The sequence below is a fragment of the Hypanus sabinus genome, chromosome 31 (genome assembly GCF_030144855.1).
Source record: "Hypanus sabinus isolate sHypSab1 chromosome 31, sHypSab1.hap1, whole genome shotgun sequence".
In the NCBI taxonomy this organism is placed as follows: Eukaryota; Metazoa; Chordata; class Chondrichthyes; order Myliobatiformes; family Dasyatidae; genus Hypanus; species Hypanus sabinus.
This window is the reverse complement of record NC_082736.1, coordinates 31,188,786-31,195,084: the sequence shown is the minus strand read 5'-3', so window position 1 is coordinate 31,195,084 and position 6,299 is coordinate 31,188,786. Positions and strand designations below refer to the sequence as shown.

General features: G+C 56.9%; 1 long non-coding RNA gene across 1 annotated transcript; it reads right to left on the bottom strand.

The window, feature by feature from the left end:
• Positions 1–3,251: 3,251 nt before the first annotated feature.
• On the bottom strand, positions 3,252–5,730 carry LOC132383670 (uncharacterized). The gene is made up of 3 exons (XR_009508750.1): positions 5,415–5,730; positions 4,544–4,630; positions 3,252–3,903 (listed from the first exon to the last, which is right to left on the bottom strand). It is a non-coding gene; the product is annotated as an uncharacterized LOC132383670 (long non-coding RNA).
• Positions 5,731–6,299: the final 569 nt, after the last annotated feature.

Here is a 6,299-nt window from a genome sequence, read left to right as displayed (position 1 = left end):
GGGGACAGAAGGAGAGGCAGAGAGAGAGAAGGGGACAGAGGGATGGAGGAGGGGGCAGGGAGAGGGAGAGAGAATGTGGCAGAAAAGAAAGGAACACGAGAGAGCAGAGGGGTGGAGGAGGAAGAGGAAAAGTGAGGGAGAGTGGGAGTAAGCCCCTCCCACTCCCAATCACGAAAGGTGGGAGGGAACACCACCCTGCCCCTCGTTCCCCAGGTTACGAGCCTCTGTCTACCAGAAGCTGAAATGTGCTCGGGCACTGGGGAGCCAGTTTGTTACTGTGGAATTGGGACCAAGAGCAGGAGGAAGGGGATAGATTAAACCCTATCCCACCCCTCCCTCAAAATAAGTACCACTTTGTTTTAAAACCTCATCACAAACTTCCCTTTCAGCGTCAAAATGACCGTCTAAACACGGTAGAGATCAAGCGTTTCCAGGACTGGGCTTTGGAGGGCCTCATTCCAAAGCCCCGAGTGGTTAAAGCATATTCAAGAGGTCCCTGTGAGACCCCCCCCCCACCCCGCGACCCCAGCACAGTACCGAAGGAGTCTCTCCGGACACCTCGCATACACGGGCGCAAATGGGACACTTCTCCTTTATCTGAAAACAAGCCTCGATACAGGCAGGGCCCAAAATGGGCTCCAGGTGGGACGTGGGACCCTTGCCTGTATGTGGGGTCCACCTACTCCCTCAGTCCGCTCCCTCCTCCCCTTTCCCCTGCGCCATTGGAAAACCCGAAGCAATGTGGAGCAAAGCTGGAAGATTTGCTCTTTCGAACGGCAGGATAGATGGTGGTGCCCTTTTAAATGCGTGGGAGCTCGAACTACCAGGCGCGGGCAGCAGATGCCAGAACAAGGCCAAGGGCCCTCAATCCCTTCCCAGAGCTTTCTTGGGGCACCTAATCCTTTGAAACAGGACACCCCCTTCCTCTTCTTTTTTGTTTGCCCAAAGTCCCAAGAGATTCTGCAGATGCTAGAAATCTTGAGCAACATTCCTCTAGTAGCTTGTTGCTCCAGAATTTTTGGCCTGACTTTTTTCCCTGTGTGTGTGTGTGTGTGTGTGTGTTCAGTTCTGGTCGCCTCATTACAGGAAGGACGTGGAAGGTTTAGAGAGGGTGCAGAGGAGATTCCCCTGGATTAGAGAGCATGTTTTAGGAGGGGAGGTCAAGCGAATGAGGGCTTTTCTCTCTGGAGCGAAGGAGGATAAGAGGTGACCTGATAGGAGGCATAGATTGAGTGGATAAAGAGAGAATTTTTCCCAGGGTGGGAATGTCAGAGGTAGTTTTTTGCCCCCCCCCCCAACCACAGAGTGATGAGTGTGTGGAATATGTTGGACACTTAAGAAACTCATGAACAGGCACATGGATGATAGAAAAATGGAGGGCTATGTGGGAGGGAGGGGTTAGATTGAGTTGGCACAACATCCTGGGACATCCCACTTCCCCATTGCAAATTCTCTTGCCCCGTCTCTGTGGGGCCCAAATATAACGTTCCCCTCGCCCAGCGGCTGGTCCCTCCTTCACCAAGTTCCCGTTCACCGAAGACGGACGGATCTCTGCCCGGGACACGTCCTCTTCTTCGGTTCTGCAGAACGTCACGCAAAACGCTGGCCACTTCCTCCCCACGCCATGTTGTGATCGCTCTTCCCCAAAAGTCCCTCCAGAGATTAACAAACCTCGCGAGGCAAGACCCGGAAAATGCGTAATCGTTTGCGCACGCGCGCACCCACAAAGTGCCAGAGGGACTCAGCAAGTCAGCCTGCATCTGTGGAGGGGAATAAACAGCCAACGTTTCAGGCCAAGACCCTTCATCGGGACTGGAGAGGAAGGGGGAAGAGCCCAGAATAAGAGGGTGGGGGAGAGGGAAGATGGCAGGTGACAAGTGAAGCCAGGAGGGTGGGGATGGAGTAAGAACCTGGGAGATGAAGGGCTTGAAGGAGGAGAGGAGAGTGGACCAGGGGAGGAGGAGAGGACCTAGAACAAAATGGGCTTGTGAGAAGTTGAGAGCAATGGGAAAAGAGGGAAGAGAAGGTGCAATGAAATGGACTGTTCCCCCTTTCCTATCATGTTCCTTCTTCCTGTTCCACCCAGCTTTGAACTTTATCCCCCCTCTCCCCCACCCACCCACCTTCCCCCTCACCTGGTCTCACCTATCACCTCCCAGTGTCTCACTTCATCCCCCCCTCTCCCCCACCCACCCACCTTCCACCTCACCTGGTCTCACCTATCACCTCCCAGTGTCTCACTTCATCCCCACTCTCCCCCACCCACCCACCTTCCACCTCACCTGGTCTCACCTATCACCTCCCAGTGTCTCACTTCATCCCCCCTCTCCCCCACCCACCCACCTTCCCCCTCACCTGGTCTCACCTATCACCTCCCAGTGTCTCACTTCATCCCCCCTCTCCCCCACCCACCCACCTTCCCCCTCACCTGGTCTCACCTATCACCTCCCAGTGTCTCACTTCATCCCCCTCTCCCCCACCTACCCACCTTCCCCCTCACCTGGTCTCACCTATCACCTCCCAGTATCTCACTTCATCCCCCCTCTCCCCCACCCACCCACCTTCCCCCTCACCTGGTCTCACCTATCACCTCCCAGTGTCTCACTTCATCCCCCCCTCTCCCCCACCCACCCTCCCCCTCACCTGGTCTCACCTATCACCTCCCAGTGTCTCACTTCATCCCCCCTCTCCCCCACCCACCCACCTTCCCCCTCACCTATCACCTCCCAGTGTCTCACTTCATCCCCCTCTCCCCCACCCACCCACCTTCCCCCTCACCTGGTCTCACCCATCACCTCCCAGTGTCTCACTTCATCACCCCTCTCCCCCACCCACCCACCTTCCCCCTCACCTGGTCTCACCCATCACCTCCCAGTGTCTCACTTCATCACCCCTCTCCCCCACCCACCCACCTTCCCCCTCACCTATCACCTCCCAGTGTCTCACTTCATCCCCCTCTCCCCCACCCACCCACCTTCCCCCTCACCTGGTCTCACCTATCACCTCCCAGTATCTCACTTCATCCCCCCTCTCCCCCACCCACCCACCTTCCCCCTCACCTGGTCTCACCTATCACCTCACAGTGTCTCACTTCATCCCCCCCTCCCTCACCCACCCACCTTCCCCCTCACCTGGTCTCACCCATCACCTCCCAGTGTCTCACTTCATCCCCCTCTCCCCCACCCACCCACCTTCCCCCTCACCTGTCACCTGCCAGCTTGTCCTCCTCTCGCCTCCCCCCTTCCCTCTTACCCTGGCTTCTGCCCCCGTCCCTTTCCAGTCCCAACAAAGGGCCTCGGCCCGAAACGTCGACCATTTATTCCCCTCCATAGACGCTGCCCGACCTGCTGAGTTCCTCCAGCGTTGCTCCAGATTTCCATCGTCTGCAGAATCTCTTGTGTCCATCGGCCCTTCCCAATCCATCAGTGGACACTCCGTTAACGTACAGAGACACAGCCACCCACCCCCACCTGATTACCTTGACTAGTACCGTCGGATACACGGATTAAACCCCCGTCTCAAATCCGCCACAAGCACACTCCCCAGGGGTTGCCCACTCTCCGCCGCGCTGGGAGACTCCCAGAAACTGCTACGTAATGCCTGGTGCTCTGGGGGACACACACCCCGTTTGCCCCTCGTCCTGGCAGTGAATGGGGGGGTAGTGGCGGAGCTGAGGTGAGGGAAAACTCCTCATAAGACAGTGTTGAAGTCCTGTTCGGCATTCCCCACCATCCAGGCGGCGCCGGACTGGGGGGGGCAGCTGACGCCCCCTCCCTCCCCGAGGGCCGCGTAGTCTGCGCAGTCCGCGCTTGGGAGGCCCTTGGGGAACTCCAGGCCCTCGCCCTCCAGCGGCAGCGGCCTCTCCATCTCCTGCTTGCAAGTGTCTTCCAGAAGCTTCCGTCCCTGAGGGAGCAGACGGGTCAGAGGTCACTCGGTGGGAGCTTCAGGGAGGGATGAGGGAGAGGGCGAGGACGAGGGAGTGGGGAGGAGGGAGGGGACGGGGAAGGGACGAGTCAGGGAGGGGGAGTGGAGAGGAGGAAATGGGAAGGGGAGGATGAGGGGGTTGGCAGTGCAGGGGAGGGAGAGGGGAGAAGGGAGTGGGAGGGTGGGGAAGGGAGTGAGGGAAGGAAGGGGGAGAGGAGGGAGAGGGAGGGAGGGGGAGGAGGGAGAGGGTGAAGGGGAGGATGGGTAAGGGAAGGGAGAGGAGGGGAGGGTGGGTAAAGGAGCGAGGGAAGGGAGGGGGAGGAGGGAGAGGGTGGGTAAGGGAGCGAGGGAAAGAGGAGGGAGAGGGTGGGTAAAGAAGCGAGGGGAGGAAGAGAGGAGGGGAGGGGACAGAAGGGAGGGAAAGAGGAGGGAGCGGGGGAGGGAGGGGAACGGCAGGGAGAGAAGGACAAGGGACATGGGGAAAGATGAGGGAGGAGGGGAAGCAGGGAGGGGTTGGAGGATCAAGGAGGCCAGGATTAGGTGTGTGTAGGAGATTTTCGGTCAGCGTAGGGAGGGAAACACGTCAAACGCCGAGCGAGCCATCCCTGGCCGCCCTTACCTTCAGCCCCTCCTCGTCGATCTGTTTCAGCACCTCTCGCTCCCTCCGTTCCAGCTGTTCCTGTCGCTTCCCCTGGGCGTCCTCCAGCTGTGGGTGCGGGGTGCAACATGACAGAAAATAAATGGCTCCTCCTCCCTCAAAAACCACACTCTCAACTACACCTCCCCTTGGCGGAGGGCAAAACCTGCCAGACACTCAAGTGTCAGGAGGGTGGTTTTGGGCTCTCATGAAGGGTCAAAGGGGGGGGGGCTCAGTCTCTTGGAGGGACTGGTTCAGACACAGAAGGGGGCAGTTTCGGGCCCTTGGGAGATCGAAGAAGGGGTGATTTCGGACCCTTGAAGGGGTCTTAAAGAGGCAGTTTTGGACCTCATGAGGTCAGTGGGTAGTTTCAGACCCACAGAGGGGTGTGTTAAAGGGAGCAGTTTTGGACTTCCATGAGATTGGAGAGGGAGTGGTTTCGGACCCTTGGGGGGAGGGAGGTTTAAGGGGGCTGTTCTGGACTTTCATGAGGATGGAGAGGGGGCAGTTTCGGACCATTGGGAGATTAAAGGCGGTGGTTTAAGACCATTGGATGGGTTTAAGGATGCAGTTTTGGGCTCCCATGAGGTCCAAGAGGGGTGGCTTTGGACCATTGGGGGGGGGTTTAAGGGGCTGGTTGTGGGCTCTCTGGAGAGGGGGTGGTTTTGGACCCTGAGGAACGGGAAGGGGGTGAGGTGGCAGCTTCAACTCTCATGAGGTCGTGTGTGTGGGGGGTGGTGATTTCGGACACACCCAGGGGGATTAAGGGGGCAGTTTCGGACTCTCATAAGTCGGAGAGGGGTTGGTTTCTGACCCCCGGAAGGGGGAGGGGCGTTTCAGATAATTTACCTACCCGTTTGATCAGACTGACGACTTTGGAGATGTGTCTCCGGTTGATTTCCGCCAACTCCCTGAAAAGAGACGGGTTCAGGTCACCGGAGGGGTTACTGATATTTCCACCAGCATAAGACAAAGGAGCAGGACTATGCCGTTCAGCCCATCAAGTCTGCTCTGCCATTTATTTTCCTTCTCAACCCCATTCTCCTGCCTTCTCACTGTAACCTTTGTCACCCTGACTAATCAAGAACCCATTGACCTCTGCTTTAAATACACCCAGTCACTTGACCTCCACAGCTGTCTAAGGCAATGAATTTCACAGATTCACCACCCTCCAGCTAAAGAAATTCCTCCTCATCTCTTTCTAAAGTGATATTCTTCTATTCTGACACTGCGTCCTCAGGTCCTAGACTCCCCACTATAGGAAACATCCTCTCCACATCCACTCTATCTGTGTCCACAGGTCCTAGACTCCCCCACTACAGGAAACATCCTCTCCACATCCAATATATCTGTGTCCTCAAGTCCTAGGCTCCCCCACTATAGGAAACATTCTCTCCACATCCACACAATCTGTGCCCTCTGGTCCTAGACTCCCCACTATAGAAAACATCCTCTCCACATCCACTCTATCTGTGTCCTCTGGTCCTAGGCTCCCCCAGTATAGGAAACATCCTCTCCACATCCACTCTATCTGTGTCCTCTGGTCCCAGACTCCCCCACTATAGGAAACATTCTCTACACATCCACTCTATCTGGGTCCTCTGGTCCTATACTCCCCACTATAGGAAACATCCTCTCCACATCCACTCTATCTGTGTACTCTGGTCCTAGGCTCCCCCACTATAGGAAACATTCTCTCCACGTCCACTCTATCTGTGTCCACTGGTCCCAGACTCCC